Below are 23967 nucleotides of genomic sequence, written 5' to 3'. Positions count from 1 at the left end.
CCAGCCCAGGTTAGGGGTAAAAAAAAAGGTACTGAAACCCTATCTCAAAAGCAAACGGGTCTGGGTGCCGGTGGCTCAACGCCTGTAATCCTAGATATGGGCAAAGATCAGGAGGATCATGGTTCAAAGCCTGCCCAGGTAAATAGCTTGCAAGACCCTATCTCAAAATAAAAAAGCCATCACAAAAAGGGCTGGTGGAGTAGCTCAAAGTGTAGGCCCTTAGTTCAAACCCCAGTACCGCAAAAAAAAAAAAAAAAAAAGCAGAGCATGATGGTACATGTTGTAATCTCAGCTATAGAAGAGGCAGAGGTAGGAAGATTATGGTCAGAGGCCGACCCCAGGCAAAAAGTGCAAGACCCTACCTGAAAATAAACTAAAGCAAAAAGATTTGGGGGCATAACTGAGCAGTAGAGCACCTACCTAGCATGCTTGAGACCCTGGGTTGGATCACCACCACCACAAAAATAAATTCTGAGGTAATTTTTATCTCTAGCAATTACAATACCAAAGGAAGGTTAGATGCTAAATTGGCACTACTGCAGCAGCTACCAAATGGCATATAATCTTTGAAGAGCAGTCCTGCACTTAACTACTGACCTAAACAATGATATATATTGTTGCATCATTGTTTGTAAACAACCTAAATACCAGTCATCATTATGGCATTCCTCACAGTAAATTTGTATCCTCAGTCTAAATCATGAGAAAACAGCAGACAGAACCAAACTGAAAAAGGACTTCTATAAACTGTCTAGCCAGCCCCCTTGAAAAGTATCAAGGTCTGAAAAACAAGACAGAAAAACTCAAGAGTGGAGGAGTCCAATGAGGGATAGATCTGGAACAGAAAGAGGACACTAGCAGGAAAACCAGGGTGATCTGAATAAAGTCTGGAGTTTACTTAATCGTATTGACTCAAACTAATTTCTTCCTTTGATGAATGCATCATTGGGTGAAGGGTCTCAATGTCAGGACCACTGACATCCCCTGCCAAATCATTGTCTGTTGTGGAGGCTGTGCTATGAATTGCAGGATCTTTAGGGGCACCCCTGGCGTCTACTCAGTGGAGGCCGTGGAACACCCCCCCCCAGTGACAATCAAAAAATATCTTTAGACATTCTTTAATATACATTGTGAACTCACCTATGGCTGAACACCAGTGATATATACTAATCTTTAACATCAACTAACCAGTGAAATCCTTTTTCTCTTGGTGCATGAAAAGGAGAAGAATCAGATGTCTTCCAGGTCTGTGAGAACTTAATTAATCAATACATGATAGCAAGAACTGACAAGAGAAATTGCATCAAATTAAAAAGCTTCTGCATAGCAAAGGAAACAACGGAGTAAAGAGACAGTATACGGAACGGGAGAGAAATCTTTGCCAGTTATTCATCCATCTGACAGAGAATTGATATCCAGAATTCATAAAGAACTCTAGAAAATTCAACACCAAAAAATCGAGTTAATCAACATGTTGATCCACCAGTAGAAGATGTGTTTAGAGTTCATTCACTTGTACTTCCGTGTAGGTCTCTGGAAGGCTGTGGTTTTTTAGAGGCTCTTTAGCTACAAACCAGAATGACACCCAGTAGGTTATATTGCAAAAAATATGTGGAAAATTCTATAGACATGGAAAGGAAGAATATATTTTAAGAAGTCCACACTCAATGGCATTAGACAGTTCACTCCAGTGCCATTACTATCTTAAAAAGACACCTCGCATTTGTATGAAAAGTCACTTCTATCTTGAAAACTGTCTTAAGAGAAAAATTATGCCATAAGAATATCTTTGTTAGACGGGCGCTGGTGGCTCACACCTATAATCCTAGCTACTCAGGAGGCCAGAGATCAGAAGGATTGAAGTTCAAAGCCAGCCTGGGCAAATAATTTGCAAGACCCTATCTGGAAAATACCCAACACAAAAAGGGGCTAGTGGAGTGGCTCAAGTGGTGGAGCATCTGCCTAGCCAGTGTGAGACCTTGAGTTCAAACCCAGTACCACAAAAAAGATTATCTTTGTTTTCAAAATCACATGGAGGAGGGGGGAACCATTCCTTAAACAAGGACTGGGCCAAAAACTGACTTCACCAAGGAGTGGGGGTGGGGTCATCACTGGCTGATCCCACCTCTGTGGCCCAAAACACTAGGCCCCTCAGAACTCAGAAATCTGATGCTTCTTCATTAAGCGCTGTAAGCTGTCTTCACCATTCAGCCTCCCACTTCAAACTGGGACCCCATCTTGAATTTGTTGCTGGCTTCTCCCTTTTGCACATTTACATTGTAGCATTCAGGACAGCTCACTAACTTCCTTATACACATGCTTTTGAAGGAAATGTTCTCAAGAAAAGATTGTTATCACCACCTTGAACAGACCTCCAAATTTAAGCACTCCAATCAATTACCCTAAAACCCTTGGACGCTATTTTTTTTCCTATGGTTTTAAAATCTTTTTTTTTGTTGTTTATTTATTTACATGTGCATACATTGTTTGGGTCATTTCTCCACCCTGCTCCCCTCCCCCACCCTTACCCCCCGGACACTATTTTTGAAGTTTACATTTTCAAATGTTAGTGGAAAGTGTGCCTCATTGGCATTAGTGTTCAGAGAAGAAACCACCTATACGTGAATGCATAAAGGCCGAAAATTATAGCAGAGTCCATGTGAAAGCAACGATGCCAGCGCTGAACATAAATCCCGATGGCTTTCTCCATTTCCTAAACAGCTAAGTTGCAAAAAGTGGTGTTAACATCCATCCTGAAAAATGAACATCAGTCGCCTTTACTGAAAACAGTAAATTAGTTACTTGTTTTTCCATAAAAGAGCATCCAAGTGTATTATGTTCGTATTTACAATAATGAAAGAGAGCGCCCTTCTGTCAATAGCTGCCTGCAGAGTCCTCATATTTTCTCCCTCGCAGTGTCAAGTACGAAAGTCAAGGCAGGTGCCAGGCCCCTCTGCCCAAAGCTAGTGTGTGGGACCAGCAATGGGAAGGACAGAGGCTAGAGCTGACCCTGTTGTCCAGATGGCATGGGGGAGCTCAAGCTGCCGCTGCGCCCCTTGCTGTCCTCATGTCCGCGGGGCGCGGGCCTGGCGGGTGCAAGACCGCGAGGGCAGAGGGTCCCACGTGTCCCGAGCCCCATGTGCTTTGCTTGCAAATCGATGCCAACCATCACTCGAATCTTGTGAGCTTCGCCTTCTGTCACGTCCACAGACGTCGAGAACGAGATACCCATTCGAAGGCTCCGACCCCGCCGTCACCGCGCTACCATGGGCAGCTACCTGAGCAGCTACCTGAACAGGTACCTGGGCACCAACAAGGCCCCGCGGCCGATCTGGCCCCAGAGGGCCCGCCCTCGGAAGCCCAGGCGTCGCAGGAGTCTCCTGGGCATCTACCTGGGCAGGTTTCAGAGGTGCTTCCTGAGCACACGCAAGGCCGCCCGGAAGCCCCGCTCTGTGAGGCCCAGGCCCACCCGCCGCGGCGCCCTCCTGGGCAGCTTCCTGGGCCCACGCGAGGTCGTGCTGCGGTCCTCTACCCAGGAGCACCACTTTGCCAGCCCCGGGCGCCCCCAGGATCCCAAGCTCCTGGTGAGCACCCCACGCCTCCCTACCGTGCAGCCTGGCATGAACCACGCCAGAGCCTCGGGGTCACTGGCCACCAAGGCTCTCAGGCACCCTCTCCGCACCTTGCCCGTCTGGCTCGTCGTGATTCCCGGTCCTCTGGGCACTCGCTACCATTTCCCGAAGCGCAGGCGTTGGGCAGCGAAGTACATCCGCGGGCACCAGCGCGGGATGAAAGGCCTATTCTCCTCTGGGTGCTCAGGGAGCCGCTTCAGCTGCCCACCCCCTGAGGAGAAGCCCGACCCCTGCGCCAAGGAGACTGTGCAGAAGGCGCTCAGCCAGTGCAACAAAGGGAAAAGGAAGTTCGACGGGCCGCTCTGGTTTGAGGTCCCTGACCCCAAGATAAGTAAGCAGAGCCCTGCACCCACGCCATCTGCCTTCAAGCCCATAACCAGAGATGGAGGGCCCAGGCCTTTTGTGCCCAGGCCTGGGCGACTGAAGAGAGGCGTCGACTCCCCCTGGGTGAAGGAAGTTCCTTCCAATAAAGACTTCCCTCAGCCTGCCCAGCCTGCTGCCCCACCGGCCACAGAACCCATGGCAACCCAGGAACCCAGTCTCAGAGCCTCAGCTGTGGAGCCAGCAGCAGATGCAGCCCTGGACAGGGGCTCAGGCCCCTAGCTTCTGAGCACACCCAGCCTGCTGGCCCCTTTTGGCTTCTAGGAGTCAGCCTTGCCTCCTGACATTCCAAGCCACAGTCCTTGCAGCCTACTGACTGCTGCTTTACCACCCAGGAGTCACTGAGCCACCACTTCACTTCCTGCCCCTTCAGTTGGCGGGTCTGCCACCTCCCAGACCACCTCTCCTTACCCGGAAGAGCCCTTAGTGAAAAGACTTTACTGTTATCAAAAAACTTGCTTTGTCCCTGCCAGCCCACACCTGCCTTGTCCCTGGGAACAGACTTATCAGGAAGGTGGGCTTCCCCCACCCCATGTACCAGTTTATATAGTTAAATGTTTGTTCTTATTTTATATGATAATATAGACAGTTTGATTATTCTAGAGATTGTCATTTTCTTTCTCTTAAAGACTACACCACAGCTCTGCATGGGGCCCTTCACTGGTCATCCCAGCACTCTGGAGGCTAAGGCAGGAGAATTGAGAATTGGAGGTCAGTCTGAGCTAGGTAGGAAGACCTTGTCTCAAAAATCCAAGGGATGGGGGTGTAGCTCACAGGTATAGCACTTGCCTAGCATGGGCAAGGCCCTGGGTTCCGTATCCCTGAAAAAACAAACAAACAAACAAATGAAAGACTACAAGTTGGTCTCTCCAATTTGGCACTGTTGATGTTTTGTCCAGATTATTCCTTTGGGTGAGGACTGTTCTCGGGAGTGAGGGTATAAACAGCAACCCTTGCCTCTGAGCAACAAGTGCCAGTAGCACACCCACAGTTGTGACCATCAGCAGTGTCACCAGGCATGGCTGAGTGTACCCAAAGAACAAAATTATCCTCCCACCCGCACACACACTCCACCCCTACATCCCATCCCAGTGGAAACCACTGAACTAGAGCTACATTTACAAAAGAAAAGCAAGTTAAATCTCAAAAAGACATAAAAAAATTATAAGTAGAATATTATGTGTAGCACAATGCCATTTGCACAATTATGTACTATATAATTATTAGAAATAATATAATTTCATTCATACTTATATTTTATAACTACATTTATATAGTACAGGTATTATCCTATACTATACAGGTGTTGTCAGTTAAATATGAATTAAATTATTTATTAATAAATTGACTTAATTATTTTGAAATATTGATATATTAATCATATTTTGTTAAGTTTAATGCAGTTAGTAGTCTATTATATAAATTATATAAAAAGAAATACAACATAGCATTTCTATCATTGTTATTTATTATAAATTTTTTAGCATTTCTATCATAAGAGCAGGTCATGTGGACACTTGGCCTATGTTGTTCTTTCCATCTAAACCTCTTTACATACTATTCAAGGATGAATTTCATGGTATTCCCCATTAGAGAGTCAGAGAATACAGCTGGAAACAAAGCAAAGTCCCTTTTTCCATGGAGCTTGCTTTCTAAGTGGGTGAAAACAGAAGATAAGCAAATAAATGAATACCCTTGGGTGGTGGGGATGGCCAGTGCTCTAAAAAAAAAAAAGTAGTCCTGAGAATGCAACTCAGTGGTAGAGCGCTTGCCTAGCATGTGCAAGGCACTGGGTTCCATCCCCTGACAAAAAACAAAACAAAACTCACCTATCTCTGGGATAGATCACTGTAGTGTAAATAAGGTGTAAGAAGGGACTTGAACTCTTGAGTGCATCAATGGGGATACTTTAGGCATTTCGAATGGGACCGTCCTGAGCCTTGGACCACATTATCTCTTCTGCCCATCCTCTTAAGTGCTATAGCATTTTGTAGTCATGGGTATAGCTCTAAACCCCACCTCCCCATTTCCCAACATTCACCGGTTGGAGTCAGTAGCACGCCCAGGTAAGAAAAACTTCTACCTCTTTAACATTTGTGTTCCCATTCCATTTGCCTACTTCTTACCAAAAATTGTATCTTTTTGGCCATATGTAATTAAGGAAGACCTGCCAATCATTCTCTCATTCATTTGTGTGGGCTTTGTATTACTTTCTTCTTGAGTATTATTTTACCTTTAGAAGTTTTATTCTTTGTGTAGCTTTATTTATATACTTATTTATTTATTTTTGTAGCACTGGGGCTTGAACTCAGGGTCTACACCTTGAGCCACTCTTCCAGCCCTTTTCTGTATTGGATATTTTCGAGATAGGGTCTCACGGACTGTTTGCCTGGGGCTGGCTTTGAACTGCAGTCCTCCTGATCTTTGCCTCCTGAGTAGCTAGGATTACAGGCATGAGCCACTGGTGCCTGGCTTATTTATTTTTTTTATTGTTGTGCTGGGTAGGGGTACATTGTGACATTTACAAAAGTTCTTATATCAAATATATCATACTTGAATTCACCTCCTCCACCTTTATTTTCCCCTCCCTTCATTCCTGGAATAGGTTCAACAGGTATCATTTTTCCATTTACACATGTGTGTACACAGTATTTGCACCATATTCACCCTCCTATACCCTTTTCGCACCTCTTCTCCCCTCCCACTGGTACCATCCCCCCCAGGCAGGACCTGTTCTGCCCTCCTGTTCTCCAATTTTGTTTTGTATTACTTTAGAGTTTACAAAGCAATTAGTTCTTTGAAATGCTGTCCTGCTTATTCATCCCGAAGTTCCTTTCTACAAGACTTACATTTCACTTGTCAATTGATTAAAATATAATAGGGTAAAGTTTAATTTCTCTCCCCTGGGTGTAAGGGCCTAGAGATTCCTTCTGTTACTATTTAGAAAGGGAAATGGGAGATGCCCCTGATCCAGGGGATCAATGTCTTGTGGACATAATGTACCCCTGACATCTGTGAATGGAAGTTCTCCAAAGAAACCACATTTATTGTATGACCATCACTGATCGGAGCATGGTGACCTCATAAAGAGATAGAATGCTATAGATCAAGAACTGTAAGTTACCCTGGACTATTTTTAGCTGCTTTCTTTTTTGTTTTTGTTGTTGTTGTTGACAGTCACTATATAGCCAAGACTGGCCAGGAACTTGAGATCCTACTGCCTCAACCTCTTTACTTCTGAGATTACAGGTGTATACCACCGTGCTCAGCCTCTAGTCCCTTTGATTGCCATAGCCATTTATTATCAACCTCTGTATCTGACCTAGTATTTTACTAGCTAAGACTCTTGGAATGTATTTTAAGCATGACAGACCTCTGGCCTCTACCAACCCTAAAGCTAAGGATGTAATAAAGGTAAAGCTGAATCCTATAGAAGATCATACCTACTTGATGACCCCCACCTACTTCTTTTGTTCTGTGACTATAAAAGTTAGTGTATTCTCTTCCATGGCACCATGTCATTCAAGGATAACCATGTCATTCTGGATAACTTGAGCTCGTGTTACCAAGGCATGATCACTCATCTTTGCCTCTGAATAAACTATTTTCTTATGTAAGAGTTATTTTATGTTAACATACCATAGGTACTCAGAAGCACACTTCACCTCTCATTTTCTTCTCCAAAAATCCTTGTGCTTTGACTTAATTATGAGGAAAAAGAACTCCAAACACTGTCAAGTTGAGGACTTTTACACAATATCTCACCAGCCCTCTCCAAAAGCAACAAAGTTATGTAAAACAAGGAAAGCTTGAGAAACTGACACAGAGTCGGGAAGACTAATAAAGAATAAATCTTGGAGGCCTGACACCGGTGGCTCATGCCTGTAATACTAGCTACGCAGGAGGCAGAGATCAGAATGATCTGGGGTTCAAAGCCAGCCCCGGGCAATAGTTTGAGAAACCCTATCTTGAAAATATCCATCATAAAAAAGAGCTGGTGGAGTGGCTCAAGTGGTAGAGCATCTGCCTAGCAAGCATGAGGCTCTGAGTTCAAGCCCCAGTACTGCAAAAATAAGTAAATAAATAAACAAACAACTCAATCAGTCTTGGGGCTGAAAAAGGACATTAGCAACCCAGAAATTCAAATAAAGTCTGGAGTTTACTTAATAGTATTTATCCAGTGTTAATTTCTTAGTTTTGATAACTGCATTCATTAGGTAAAATAATAGCATTTGGGAAGATTAGCATTGACATTTAGGGCTGACTTATTGCTGTGGAGGCCACCCCATACTTTGTAGGAAGTTTAGCAGCCTCTTAGGCCTCAACCCACTATGTGCCAGTAGCACCTCCCTTCCATAGGACTCCCCTACCCAGCCTAGTAGTGGAACCCAACAATACCTCCATGTAATTTCAAAAGTCCTGTGGTGGAGTTGGGGTACAAAGCTGCCTCAAGTTGAGAAATAGTGTAACACAGGAATTTTCTGTATGCCTGCAATTCTTTTTAAAATTTGAAATTATTTCAAATTAAAACATAAATATGTATATGTATATATTCATAACTGGATATGTGGATATACTTTAGCAAGAGCTAAGCAGTTATTTTAAAAAGTTGCCTAGGCACTGTCAATAAACTACAGATATGACACAAAACAAAGCAATGGTTAAATTACAAGTTCTGATTGGCATTGATAATGGCATAACAGAAATACACTTTGAAAATAATGAGATGTTTTCAAATCCAAGATGTAAACACCCAGACATAAATTATAAGAATGGTCTTAATAATTATGTAAAATTTTTAAAGGCAGGCCATGGGGAGTTGTTTCTACCATGGCATTGAGTATCATATCTGCCGTGGGAGCATCTTCCCACTATACAAAGGTAGTTGAAAGGGAAGAGAGATGGGTGGGTAGGGCACTGTGTTCTTATGTCCACCATACCTCAACAGGCCCTTGGTTTAAAAGCCAAGATGTTAAGAATGTCCCATACACTGACAAACATTTACTAAGTGCTAACCTTGATTAGTCAACATGATTAGGGATGGTTAGGATGAATTTCTACTACAAGGGCAATTAGATTCCATGAACCTTCCCATAGTACCAGGTACAAGACTAGCAATGCTGACATCCTTGAAGTTCAAGGCCAATGTCTCAAGCCCACCAGAACATTAAAAACCAAAGTAGAAACCCATAATTCCCAACATGCCAGAATTTGCACATAGTTCCTTGCCCTATCTGAGAACAGACCTAGGACATAGGGAGGACAAAGGGCTTCTAGAGTTCATGTGGCTTGTCCAAAGTCTTTGTCAGGAGGAACTCTAATCCATGCCCTGCTTTGAACTTCATGGTATCTGAGCAAAGAACACCCTTTTTAATTTTATTACCTGCTGATCAGCTGCAGGCTCATTAGGAAGACTATGAAATAGTTTCTCCACTCGCAACACAACAGACTTCTCTGGGTCTTGGGTCATGAGGGCAAGGAACAAGTTTGTCCTGTGCTGTGAGTTCCTGTACTCTTGAAGGATGGCCCATGTGGTACTCGGTGATTGTGAAATGAGTAGATGGATGTAATGAAGCTAACATCTCATTGTTTCTGGCGTTTGTCTCTGAAAGACCCTGAGGGAGCAAAATTGAGTAGGGGCTACAATAAGAAATAAGAGATTGAGCCGTGGCTCAAGTGGTAGAGAGAGCACCTGCCTAGTAAGTAGGAAGCCTGAGTTCAAACCCCAGTATCACCAAAAAAGAAAGAAGGAGGAGGAGGAGGAGAAATAAGGGAGGGAAAGAGGAGAGAGATAATTTACCGAAACTTACCCTACCCAGATACAAATGTTCAGAGACATGATAGCACAAAGACTTTGAAGAAGAATCCTGAATATACTGTAAGATGAGAGAAGCCAAAGGAACTGTAAATGTGAGGAAAGTCAGTGATGAAAAGGAAGTAACATAAAGATTTATTGTAGAAGTTCAATAGTTAATTTACTAAAGTATCAAGGACACCACTTCCTTCCAATTATAGATTTGCAATCCTGTTAGCACAACTAAATACAAAATCCTCATTTCCAAGATGTTAAATGCAGATGGATCTGATGAACTCACTTCAGTAATAATTTTGACTAATTTTAATCAATAAATTATATTAATATCTACATTCACAAGTGGCTTCTGTTAGCAGATCACTAAAAAGCAGTAAAAATGTTCCCTGACTTTCCTCAAGTGTGAGAAGCCCTGGTCTGAAGGTAATTCTCTTAAGAATTGGCTCCACTGCCATTTGTCATCAATGGGACAGCCAGACAAGGCCAGCAGTATCCAAGGGGTAGTAAGAAACAGCCTCTTGTTTCTTGAAATCAAAAGGACTAAATGGGAGCTGGGCTGCTGTTTTACAAGCACAAGACTGCTAATCCTCTTAATTTACCATGGATAAAAGACCATGTCGTTTCCTTTTAAATTGCAAAATTCATTCTTAAATAAATCAGCAGAGGAAAAATCCATTATATGATCGACACCATTTAACTCAGAAAGATAAAAGCACATCTGAGTTACACCTGTACCTCTTTACTGAAAGTGGTAAGTTATCTGAAGCTAATACATGAGTAAACTACACAGATAAATTTCCCAGTTTGCCTGGGAAATAGACAAAACTCTTACAGTGTTTATAAGATGAAAGTCATAGTGTCTGTAGAAACTACTTTCAACTTTTTTTTTTTTTAGCAAGACTGGGGTTTGGACTCAGGTCTTGGCACTTGCAAAGCAGGTGCTCTACCGCTTGAGCCACATCTCCAGTCCATTTTGCTCTGGTTATTTTGGAGATGGGGGGGTCTGTGAATTATTTGCCTGGGCTGGCTTCCAACCCCGATCCTCCCAATTTCAGCCTCCTAAGTAGCTAGGATTACAGACGTGAGCCTCTGGCACCTGGCAACTTTCAACATTTTGAAATTCTCATGAAGTCTATGTAGGAGATTTGTTCTAAAACCTACTGTATATGGTTGAAAACACCTGGTTGCCATCTTTAATCCAAATCCCAAGAAAACCTCAAATACATGACCTATAAAAATCACAGCCTTCTATACTCTAAGTTTTTATCATCCATCTTATATTCTGCTTTAAAAAAATCAGCAAATAACAAGAGCATTTGATATCAAGATTTATAGCCAGGCACAATGGCGCATGGTTGTAGTCCCAGATTGCGAGGCTGAGATGGGAGGATAACTTGAACCCAGGAGTTCAGAACCAGACTGGCAGCATAGCAAGACTCCATATCACAAAAAAATAAATGTATTATAATTTCAAGGATATTGCCTTATTTCTGTCGCATTTAGTTCATCTTCCTATAATTTTTATCTAGGCTAATTTCTTGGTCATAAGAATTGTGCAGTCACATGGATTTATACCCTTAAGAGGGCTCCATCCCTGGGTTAATACTCTGCTGAAATTCTTTTCTTTTTTTTTAAATGGAACTGGGGTTTGAACTTCAGAGCTTTGCTCTTGCAAAGCAGGCACTCTACCACTTGAGCCATATTTCCAGTCCATTTTGCTCTGGTTATTTTGGAGATGGGGGGGTCTCTCGAACTACTTGCCTGGAATGGCCTTAAACTGCAATCCTCCTGATCTCATCCTCCCAAGTAGGTGTGACCAATGGCATATCTACTTTGCTTCAAAGTACTTCACATATACTACTTAATTTCATTCAATAGCAAAATTATAGATACGTAGCTTTTTAAAGTCAGATGCACTCTACAGACTAAAAACATATATAACATTGCAGCTTAAAGATTTCAAAAACACACAACGTTTTATTGTTGAAATTAACTTTTATGACCTATCCCCTTGCAAGCCAGACTGAGCTCCTTTAGTGTGAGACCATGGCCTTTTGTAGAGGTCAAGAAACTTTTCCAGAAGGGCCAGATGCTAGAAATGTCAGGTTCTGAAGGCATGTGACATCTGTCCAGACAATCCAACTCTGTTTGTAGCAAGCAAGTAGCCATAGACAATAGATACACAAATGCCTAAGGCTGTATTCCAATGAAACTTTATATATGGACATGGAAATTAGAAATTCCCATAACTTTCAGGTATTGCAAATCTCTTTAATTTTCAAACTTTTTAAAATGCATAAACTATTGTTACCTTGGGAGCTGTATAAAAATAATCCTTAGACTGGTTTTGGCCCAACGCTGAGGTTTGCTGACATCTGGTCTTACCCATCACTTTGATCTCAGTATCCAGTACATAGCAGGCTTTCAATACAAGTTACTCAAATCTGTGGCTCCAATCACAGACAATGCAGCTCCACAGGTTGACTGCATAGAGCACAATGGAGGAAGACACTTATGGTCCTCACACCGTTGCCTTGGTCGCTCTGTCAGCTCCTTCCTCCTCACTTCTGACAGCATCTGGGACAGGTGGTGGAGCCTTCAGTCACTTCTGGCTACTACAGACTACCTGCCAGTCTAGTCACACTGCTCTCCTGCCTCTGACATGCAACTGCTCTCCTTCCAGCTGTCTGACCCTAGTGGGGCCCCAAATGGTGGGCTCCAGCCTTTTGCCCTCTGTGCTGCATTTGCGCCCCATGCACCCTGCCCTACCCCATGCTTCATTCTTGCTCATCCTTAGATGGAAAAGGAGATGGAGGGATCAGACAGATGAGAAAAGGCAAAGTTCTTGTCCTTGGTTAGAGCCCTCTGGTTCCCCCTTGCTGTTAGTGGTCCTTGGTTGTGCAGGTGCCCAGACGCTCTGTGTTCAGAGTGCTCCTGAGGGGCTGTTGGAGGCCCCTCTGGGGACCTCTGCGCTGCATCTTCCCCTGATATGAGTGATGCACTCTGACTGACTTCTGTCAGTCTTGGCTCTGCCTCCAGTGGTACACCTCCAGCCTTAACTCTGCATGCCTATATCCTAATCTCCTCTTCCTGTAAGAACACCTGTGATATTGGATTAGTGCCTGCCCTCATGGCTTCATTTTGCCTTAATTACCTCATTGAAGACCCCGTCTCCAAATACAGTCACATTCTAAAGTACTGGGAGTTAGTACATCAACATATGAACTAGAAGGGGACACAATTCAGCCCATAATCTTCTAGAATGCACTCTGCACATATTGGCAAAGGGCCTCTAAAAGGCTGAAGATTTTAAAACTGACGCAGTTGCCATGCTGGGCAAGTGTATTCCATCCATCCACCATGTTCAAAAGAGGCAGCTTCTCTGCAGATATTTTCAATCCTATTTTGCCTTGTGTGGGTCCCTTTCCCACGGGAGAAGGCTGTGCTTCAGGGGATGCAGCCTCCTTTATGGCAGTGCATGTGGAATCCAGCCCAGCATTGAATTGCATTTTAAACACATCCTGCTTCATTTAACAGCCCTCATTACTCATCCCCTTGACAGCAGTGTTGCTGGACCCATCCAGCCTGGCAGCATGATCAGCAAGTCCCTCCATCCAGGACATCCTGCCAAGAACCAATTCCTCCTGCCTTGAACATTTTTTGGCTCCTTGTTAATCCAGTGTCGGCTTAAACGGCACCCCCGCAGAGAGGCCTTCCCCTGACCACGTAGCAAGCCTCACCATAGCACAACATGATCAAGGAAGTCACTAGTTATTTTCCTTTATGTCTACCAGCAATCTTTCCATTGGTTTACAGACCCCATGAAGAGCATTTCCTAAGGATGTTCACAGTGGTCAACCAAGTGTTCCAATTCTGGCTGGGGAAATTTTGTGTGCCATATGCCTAGCAGCATGTCATTTATGTTTCTGTGACCTACACAGTTTGCTGCTGCTTTTTCCTGAAATGTCACCCAAGTGACGGTGTAAGTATGTAGATAGCAGTGGCCCCAAGGCATGGTCCGAGAAGTCTTTAGCCCACGATCATTTCCATCAGCACTGCTCTCACAGCTACTTCATGTAAATATGAGATCCCAGTAAAAGAGGAGCATCCTGTCAAAATGTAATTTCAACACATGTCCCCTGTGCCTTCCTACCCATCAACAGAAAATCAGAAGCCATCACTGTATCTGAGATCTAAGGATAGGCACTCTGATTGACTTCTGGAAGCCAGAAGGAATGGCTCCTATATCCTTAATGGCCATTTTGCTCAGAGAGGGATTTTTTCGGTGCTGGGGACTAAACCAGGGTCTTGTGTATGCTAGGCAAGTACTCTAACACTTGAGCCATGCTCCCAGCCCTTTTGTTTGTATTTTGTTGTTGAGACAAGGCCTCGCTGTTACCTTTGACCCTACTGGCCTCAAACTATCCGAGCCTCTCAAGTAACTGGAATTACAGATGTACACCACCATACTTGGCAAAAGAGTGATTTTTTAAAGTAAATTCTACTACAGTACAACAACTCCCTTGAGTGTGAAGGAAGAAATTGCTTTGGACAAACTCCCTTGTACTTTATAATAACCTCAGACAGGAAAAATATGCTGTGTTTGACACATAACAGGTACTCAGTAAATGTATAAAATTGAATTGAGCACAGCTCTATATTCCACAATTAAATCTATTAAATTTAATCTATGGACTAAATACTTGAAGCAAAACCATTTTATTAACACTTTACCTTTTAATCTATTATTACTTTAATGAAACATCAGAGTGAAGTTTTTCAGAATAATTTATTCAAGCTTAAGATAGCTATGCAAAAGGACCCATTAATAAAGAAAGCACACTGTTATTAGAAAAGAAATTTTTAAAATAAACATGCAAGTGCTCCATTTACCACTTTACCTCCCAGAGCTGGCCTAATACTAAGTAAGTCTCACTTTAAAAGCATTTTCTTGTAGGGACTTGGTTTTGCTCAGCCTTCATAATGTTGTGAAAGTCAACATTAATGATGTATAACAGTGCTAGCCAATGGAATTTTCTTCTGTGATGGAAATGTTCTATATCTGTACTGTCCCATATGGCAGCCACTAGACATAAGTGGCTACTGAGCACAAGAAAGAGCATCAGATGATAACAAAATGTGCCAAACACAGCCAAATAAGTCCTAATATTTAATGCAACTGGAATGACTAGAGAACAGATCTACAATTATATGGCCCCAAATATTCCCAAAACTTGGCCTTCACTCATTTTAGATGGTTTAATATTTTCTTTCCAAACTTATGAAACAGTCACAGGCTCAAATTTCAAGTGTCAATATGCCTGCAGACTTAGAGAAGTAACAAGTCCTTTAAGTCAGACTTGCACTCAAACGACAGAAAAGTGTTAATCAGCTTTTGGTTTCAAGACTATGTATGAATCTGGTTGACAGAGTTCCACATAAATAGTAGTCACCAGAAAAAAGGCGGTGGGGGGGGAAGGGCACAATATTCTTTCAGAGTAGAAACACAAGGCAAACAGAGAAAGAAAGAAAAACAAAACAAACCCTCCACTTAAAGCTGCCTGACCCATTGTGTTGCACCATCTGAAAAGTTCAATAAGAAGCATCCATCACTTGGACTAATACCTTCATTGAAGTAGCCCATCTCCTGTCAGTTATTTGTGGAAATCTACAGATTAGTTTTTTATTTCTTTTCCCCAAACTCTACCTCAAAAGAATGTTCTCTGTTGACTCAAAGTCAGATTCCTTCCCCCACTCCCCCTGCAGTTGTCTGATTAAAGGCATGGTGGAAAGATTTGAATCCTCTCTGGAAGTTTTTCTTGGCATACACTTTCTACCTTTTAGGGCAGAATTGTCTGGTTCAAGATAGGCTATCTTAATTTGGGGAGCCAATATCACTGCTTTCTATCTCTGGTTAACAAAGGGTGTCCTTCCCAGAATGTCCTCATCTGAGTCTCACCTTGGCAGGTAAACACCCTAGGACAGCTTCCACTTCGAACAAGGGGATGTGTTTGTTTAGCCCTGACATCTGACAGTTGTCTAAAATCAGAATTAATGATACGGAGCAGCGCTGCCCAGTGGACTATTTCATGATCATAAGAATGTTGTGCTCCCCAATATGGTAGCCACTAGATATATGTGACCCTTAAGCCAGTGTTAGTCATTGGCAGCAATGTCTTGAATTGGCTGTCCCTTTCCCAGCTAGACTGACTAACACTGGAGCCCCGATCTCCACCACCCTGAGCCACCCTGCATTTCTGGTCCTCGTAGGTCAAAACTGAAATTCTAACAAAACCCAAAGATGCTCTGAGACTTAAGATAATGAGTGTAAAAGACTCTCTGCTGCTGGGCATCCCACCAATGATGCCAAGAGAAGCCCCCAGGGCTCCATGCTAGGGCTTTCCTGTCTCCCATGCTGCCTCTTCATGAATTCAGTCTCCAAATTCCACAAGATTAGATTGGGTGACCCTGATGTGAACTAAGAAATTTGCATCTTTAAGGCAGCAGTGAGGAAAATATCAAAGGACCTTTTGCAGCACCTTGAGAGATGTATCATTTTCCCCTCCTAGTAAGGCTGGGATTTTACTGAAGATGACCCATTTCTGTTAGCCAAACCCACCAGAAGAAGCCTTTTCTCGTTGCCTTCAACCTTGGTTGTAAGGACAGAGTCAGAAAAAGCTGTACTAGAGGGAGAGGCAGCCAAGTCAGCCTGGCGATTCTAGCTCTGTCACTGTTAGGTGCAATGGAAATTTCCTAAAAGGAAGAGCTCACTTAACTACTCTCTCCCTGAAAAAAAAGTCAGACTAGATGAAGTTATCTTGGGAAAGAAAAGTCAATACACACAGATAGAGATTTAACAAACATTTTATTTGTGTTAAGGAACAAAGCCACATAGAAATCTGTTTCAGTATACTTTTAGCTTTACACTTCAAAAAAGATATCAAATATCTCTCTTTTGCTTTTATTTAGCTAGTTATATGACTAGGATGGAAGATAACAAAATACCGAATTTTAGGGGAAGCCGTCCATTTAAGAAGAAAACACAATCTCTTTTGAATTATGATTTCTCAGTTTGTAATCTCATTTTAAAAAATACTAGAGAAATTCTTTCTAGAAATTACTGAGAATCAAAAAGTAGAAAATACCTGGAACTCCACCAGCTTCACTGACCAGTGTTAATGCTTTCTAAATATTAGGAACATATTTTTAACCTTGTGTTTTCTATTATGTGTATGTTTCCAAATGCAGATACATTTCTTCTTTAAAATAAAACTGGGAGGGGAGATAAGAAAGAGTAATACAGATGAGTATGATCAAAGTACATTGTATGCATATATGGAAATATCACAATGAAACCCCTTTGTACAATTAATATATGCTAACGAAAAACTGGAAGCTGGCACCAGTGGCTAATGCCTATAATCCTAACTACTGGGAAAGCAGAGATCAGTAGGATCCCAGTTCAAGGCCAGCCCAGGGCAAATAGCTCGAGAGACCCTATCTCGAAAATATCCAACACAAAACATGACTGGTGGACTAGCTGAAGTGGTACAGCACCTGCCTAGCAAGCGTGAGGCTCTAAGATTAAATCCCAGTACCACCAAAAAAAACCCCTGAATTTTGTTATCTTGCTTCTAGAACTTAAGGTGTATTTTGGATGTATTTCCTCATCGTTAAATATTCTTCTATAATATAGCTTTTAATGATTATTTAATATTGTATTCATTTTTGAATCACATTTCTTTTTCACTATAATAAACAGTACCATTATATTCTTGAATGGAACAATGTTTCAGACATTTCCATTAATACCTTTAGTATGACTTTATATTTGGGTTTAAAAGGTATGCAAAATGGTAAGATTTTAATACATAATTTTAAAAATTTAAGTAAATATTTAATTTTTTTGGTGAGACTGGACTGGGAACTCAGGGTTTTGCACTTACAAAGCAGCTGCTCTACCACTTGAGCCATACCTTCAGTCCATCTTGCTCTGGTTATTTTCAAGATGGAGGTTGTTGAGAACTATTTCCTCTGGCTAGCCTTGAACTGAGTTCCTCCCTATCTCAGTCTCCCAAGTAGCTAGGGTTACAGGCGTGAGCCACTGGCACTGGCAATTTTTTAAATAAATTTTTAAATTTTTTTCGAAAAGGCATGTCAGTGTGCATACTTTTTGCAGTATATGAGTGTCCATTTTCCAGTATTCTTCACTAGATGTAATTGATCCTCAAAACAAATGGTACAGCAGTACATAACTCCTGCATTGATTCCAATTCTTTGTTTCATAGTAAAGCTGAACATTTTTGTATATTGAATGGCCATGTGCATTTCCTTTTTTTCTACAAATTGCTCATTTTATCTTTTGCCCTTTTTTCTACTGAAGCATTCAATGTTCTCATTTTTTGTGTGAGTTTTTATGTGCACAGATATTTCTTGCCAGTTGTTACTTCACCTTTCAATTTGATGTATGATCATATCTTCCATTTTTCTAAAAAGCAATCCTGTATTTCATGTCATCTCTACATACTTTTAATCATCTATAATAATTGGCCCAATATTCAATAATTAAGGGATAACAAAATGATTCTACTCTCTTTTAAGTTATCATACATATGTTAAGGTGCAGTATTAATATACATTTTGTACTCACATTTTACCTCCTTTAAATAGCACCCCACCCTTTGGCAGTACTCAGGGCTTTGAGCGCTTGCTACGTAGGCACTTTACCACTTGAGCCAGGCATTCAGCCCTTTTTCTCTGGTTATTTATTCTATTTTTTTTGGCAGTACTGGGGATTGAATTCAGAACCTCACACTTGCTAGGCAGGTGCTCTACTACTTGAGCCACTCCACCAGCAACTTTGTGGTTATTTTTTGAGATAGGGTCTTACTTTTTTCCCCAGGCCAGCCCGGACCACGATTCTCCTATTTTAGGCTTCTGCTATAGCTGGGATGACAGGCATGTGCCACCACACCCAGCTTTTTTCTGTTGAGATGGGATCTCGCAAACTTTTTTCTCAGACTGGCCTGGAACTGCCCTCTTCCCCATCTCAGTCACTGGCATAGCTGGGATTACAGATGTGAGCCTCCAGCACCTGGCTAAATAGCCCCTCCTTAAATAAACATTTCACTGTTCATTTCAAACAAGAAGATAGAAATTCTTTATAAGAGAAGCCTAGCTGTTTACAATACTTTCGCCTTGGGAACAGTGGGTTGATTCCCACAAATATTGTGTGAGGAAGAAGCCACTCTCCCCCACCCACTGTCCCCACTAGGGTCCTACTAGCCCTCACTTTTCATGCCATTCTCCAGGTTATTATAATGTAGCTGTTTGAAAACTCCTTTAATTAATATACTTGGACACTTGGCAATATCATCCAGTCATCATCTTGCCCTAGTACCTAGCACTTAGCCCTTGAATGTGATAAGGGCTCAAAGATTATAATAATAAATATAATAATGTTAAATTACAGGTTTTGATGGAAATTTGGAATTTGTGTGGCGATGGATGGATCACATGGTTCCAAAAAATCTAATTAGAAAATAAGAATAATTGATTATGGAATTTAAAAATTCTTACTTATGTAAGACCTGCATTCATCTTAATCATTTTTTATTTTAAATAAGATTGGCAAGCCAGAGATGTAGTTCAGTGGTATGGCACTTACCTTGCATGTGCAAGGTCCTGGATTCAATCCCCATCACCACAAAAAAAATAGTAGCAATACCAATATTTGTTAAGTTTGTTAAAGGCTGAGTGACATATAATCTAAGTATGGGCATGGGTTGGCTATATAAGAGCTCTCAGAGTAACTTCAAGACAATAGAATCCAGGAAAAGAACTGCTTATCTCAGCTTCATGTGTGAGTGACCTGAGGAGTAGCCCTTCTTACAAAGTCTCGCTTGGTGTTACTTAACCTATGACATGGGGCTAATAACACTAGCTACTTCATAAGATTTTGTATCAAATGAGATCTGTATGCTATAAGCTTATATAGTTCCTGGCACATAGGAGGTATTCAATAAAAACTATGATAATATTAGTGATAAATTATACTTCACATTCTCAATCTAAAGGAAAAATGGAGAAAATTTTGGTGAGGAGTAGAAATCAAAGACAGACTAGTGAAAGTGAAGTCGTCAGTCTGCATATTTATAGCAAGGCACAGTGATCCAGGCTAAACATATAGATATGTGTAACAAAACCATCCCAGGGAACAGTGATCCCCACACAGCCAACTCCTGTTATTCCACCACAGGTAAAGAACTCCTGCAAGAACCCAAAGGAATAGACAGGCTTCTCTTCTGAAGTAGTAATCTACAGACTAAAACCTTGCTAAGTCCTGGGTTGTTCCCTTTTTTTTTTTTCCAGCTGCTCCAATTTTGATCTCCTTGGTAAATGCAGAGAGCTAGTCATAATGCAAGAACTACTTTGATACAAAGTTAGGCTCGTTCTTATTTAAACAGTCATGATGACGTTCGGCTTGTTCATCATAGCCTCAAGCTTCTACTACTTTAGGTCTCACTCCAAGACCAATAGGCTCACATTGAGCCTCCATTATTAAGTGTCTGATTTTGTCAGGCACTTACTCGGAGTGTTATACACGCTAACTGAATTTGATCGGAAATATTCACTTAGCATCTGCTACATGGTCAGAACCATTTCAGTCACATGGGGTGAATATCTTTGGGAAGCATAATGTATGAAATCTACAAATAAATAAGGACAATATGATTTTTATTTTTAAAAGTCTGGGACTGAGGGTGTAGCACTTGCCTAGCATGCTCAAGGCCCCAGGTTTGAGCCCTACCACCACAAAAGAAAAAAATCTGTCAAGTATCAAAGGAACACAGAAAATACAGTGTCTACCTTGGATTTTGGAACATTGGTGAAAATTTCTGAAGGAACTGATGGTCAGACTAAGTCTTGCAGGACAGGCCAACATAGGAGAAGAGGGGAAAGACAACCCAAAGGAAGACATGCATTGAGATACAGCATGCAACATCCATATGTTTGGGATGGCCTTGGCATGGGATTGGAGTGAAGGGACTGTGAGAACCTGGAGAAGCAGGGTGGGGCCAGGGGATGGGGGCTTTTACAGGCTCCACAAAGGAGTTTGGCCTTCATCTAGAGGCCAATGAAAAGCCAGTCGAGGTTTTAAGGGAAGAGAAACACACTCAGACTTGCTTACAGGACAGCACAGCACAGGTGGAGAAGGAGACTGGTGCCATACCCAGTTGGAGAGCGTCCAGGAGAGGATGGTAGTGCCTGAGGAATGACAATGGCTTGTGCAGAAGCAAAGTCAGACTGGAGAAACCTTTTGGAGGTAAATCCGCGGGACTGCCTGCTAGTGATAGTGGAGAAGAGAAAGCAATTAAGGACCATTGAGGTTTCTACCCCAGCTAAACTGAGTGAACAGAGACAACCCTACCTTGTTCTCGGAATACAGAAGAAGGGGCAGGAGGGAAAGGATTGCAGTGTGGCCAGTTGGAGACATGTTAAGAATGAAAGACTCGCAGGGCAGTGAGGTAGAAGGAGGCAGCTGGAATGCTCAGCTCTTCCTGTGGACTTTGAATCCACTCACCTATTCCAAGTCAAAACATGTTTCAGGCCGCGGATCTTAGCAGCCAGGCAGCTTAGCTCCCCAGACCCCAGCAATCGCACGCGCCTCCTGCACCGCCACCATGCCCAAGAGGAAGGCCAGCTGGGCCGAAGGCGCACAGCGCAGGGAGAGCCCACGAGGAGGTCGGAGGTCGGCCAGGTTGTCAGCTAAGCCAGCGCCTGCAAAGGTGGAGTCGAAGCCCAAAAAGGCAGCGGGGAAAGAGAACTCTTCAGACAAGAAAGTGCAAGCGAAAGGAAACAGGGGGCAAAGGGAAAACAAGCTGAAGTGGCTAACCAAGAAACTAAAGAAGACTTACCTGCAGAAAACGGAGAAACTAAAAACGAGGAGAGTACAGCTTCTGATGAAGAAGAAAAAGAAGCCACGTGGGACTAACCACGAGCCACATCTCCCCAGCGCTCCCCGTCTCCCTTCTTGTACAATCCAGAGGAATATTTTTATCAATTTTCTAAATGCAAGTTTTGTAGTAGCTCTAAAACCATTTTTTAAAAGGAGGGAATCCCACCTCATCCCATTTTTTAAGTGTAAATGATTTTTTTTTTAAGAAGTGAAATCATTCGCTGGTTTATTTTTTGGTACAACCAGAAAACAGTGGGATATTGAATTGAGGAGGCTTTGGCTGACTGGGGTGTTGGGGTAACATTCCATAGGTGGGCGTTAGTTGTATATCCTACAATACAAAGCACACTAAATGGCAATTTGGGTCACAGTTGCGCATTTAATATGTCTTGAATATTTTAAACTCTGGTCCTGTGTTATTTTCTGGTAGAACTGTTTCTTAAAGAAAATCAAGATCTTTGCTGTCAAAATTGTGTGTGCTCTGTAACATTTGGTCATGACAGTCCAGTTTTCCTAATTTGTTAACGTGCTGTGAAAGATGGAAAACTTGAGTATGTGGTGCATGTGAAGCAAAATTATGAATCAGTGGAAGTAAAGTAGCAGATAATCAGCATTTGAAGATACGGTATTGTCCTCAAGGAAAATTTGCCTCCAAGTTTGAAGCTGGAATGTCACTGGAATAAAGAAACAATACTTTTAAAAAAGAAACAATACTTGGCTTTAGATTTTCGGTACTTGTGTAAAAAATTGTGTACACATTGAAAATGTGTGCTGATCCTCAACAATAAAATCTCAATTGTGAAAGAAAAAAAAAACACGTTTTAGAGTCTCCTGTATTGAAATTTTGTGGCTCTAGAGCCGGGCACTGGTGGCTCATGCCTACAATCCTAGCACTTGGGAGGCTGAGACGGGGAGGACTGCAGTTTGAGGCCAGCCCAGGCAACTCTTTCTTGAGAATCCATATCCAAAAGAACTAGAGAAAAATAGCCTGGAGGCATGGTTCAAGCAGTAGAGATCCTGCTTTGTGACTTCCATGTTTCTTCTTCTTGTCATTTACACTGAAGCCATTCCCACACTCCTATCTTCACTAGCACCCCAGAGCTAACATCAGAGAATCCAAACACTGTCCTCTAAGAGCTGAACCAACTTGGCTTTCAGATGTCTCCACACCAAGGCCCCCTCTTCCATTTTCTCTGAGCAAGTCTACCAGTTATTCCTTGCAAGTCCTGCAGGTCTGACCTCTGTCCTTTGTGTGCATTTGTTTATACATGATTTCTTTAATTTGAATCCTGTGAGCTTTCATTGTTTTTACCTTTAAACATCTTAGCCATTATTCCGGTCTTTCTTGACTATCTCCTGTGAGAAACCTTTCCTTTCTTTTGCTTTTGTTGTACAGTTTTATAACTGACTCGTCCAATCCACTAGCTTTTGATTTTCACATTTTCTGTGTTCTCAGAGCATCTTACTTACATTCTTACATGATTTATTCGCAACATGATCTACATTTCTGTGGTTCAGAATTGACACTTGCTGGAGGGTAAGGACTATATTTTGACTCATTTTTGTATTTCTCATATCCTATAAATATTTGATCATCGAATATAATTGAATTACCTAATCTTAGTCACAAACTAGAGTTCTAAGAAACCCAAAACTATTGAGAATGAAGTGTCTTGAATTATAATACATTTTTCTTCATTCCTGGCCAAGAAAAAAAGAACTCAACTTCCAGGATTTATCATAAACAAAGAAAGTTGGGTTTTGGAATATTTTCATCTTCGTCCTTACATTTTACGCCCATTTAAGATGAGACAATCTTCTGAAACTAGCACATTCAAAAAGATCATCAAATTTTTGTAGGTTAATAAATAGCATAACAGTTATGAACTTTGATTTTTTTTCCACAGGCTAACACTTTTTTTGTTTCAGAGAAAGTTAATCGCTACTGTTTGGAAATAAAAATTAACTCAAACTGAGTGAGTATAATTTTGTAAACATGATATTCCTAACAAATTCAAAGGATAGTTTCTTAAACAGAGGGGTAAGTACATGTTTGTGAATCAACACCATTAAGTTATAGTGAGTCACATACAGTTACAGCAAGTCTGTACTGAATCTTTTGATACTTCTTCCTAGTTGTTCAATCATTTACATTGTTTCTGGGGCATTATATTGAAATTTTC

General features: G+C 41.8%; 1 protein-coding gene and 1 pseudogene across 4 annotated transcripts in view; both read left to right on the top strand.

The window, feature by feature from the left end:
* Ca5b (carbonic anhydrase 5B) overlaps positions 1-23967 on the top strand; it is a 99674-nt gene that overhangs the window by 28757 nt on the left and 46950 nt on the right. The gene's annotated exons all lie outside the window — the stretch shown is intronic.
* Positions 19463-22641, top strand: LOC141419752 (non-histone chromosomal protein HMG-14 pseudogene; annotated as a pseudogene).

Source organism: Castor canadensis, chromosome X (assembly GCF_047511655.1).
Source record: "Castor canadensis chromosome X, mCasCan1.hap1v2, whole genome shotgun sequence".
Lineage (NCBI taxonomy): Eukaryota > Metazoa > Chordata > Mammalia > Rodentia > Castoridae > Castor > Castor canadensis.
The sequence above is the reverse complement of the archived record's forward strand: the minus strand, read 5'-3'. Positions and strand labels throughout refer to the sequence as shown.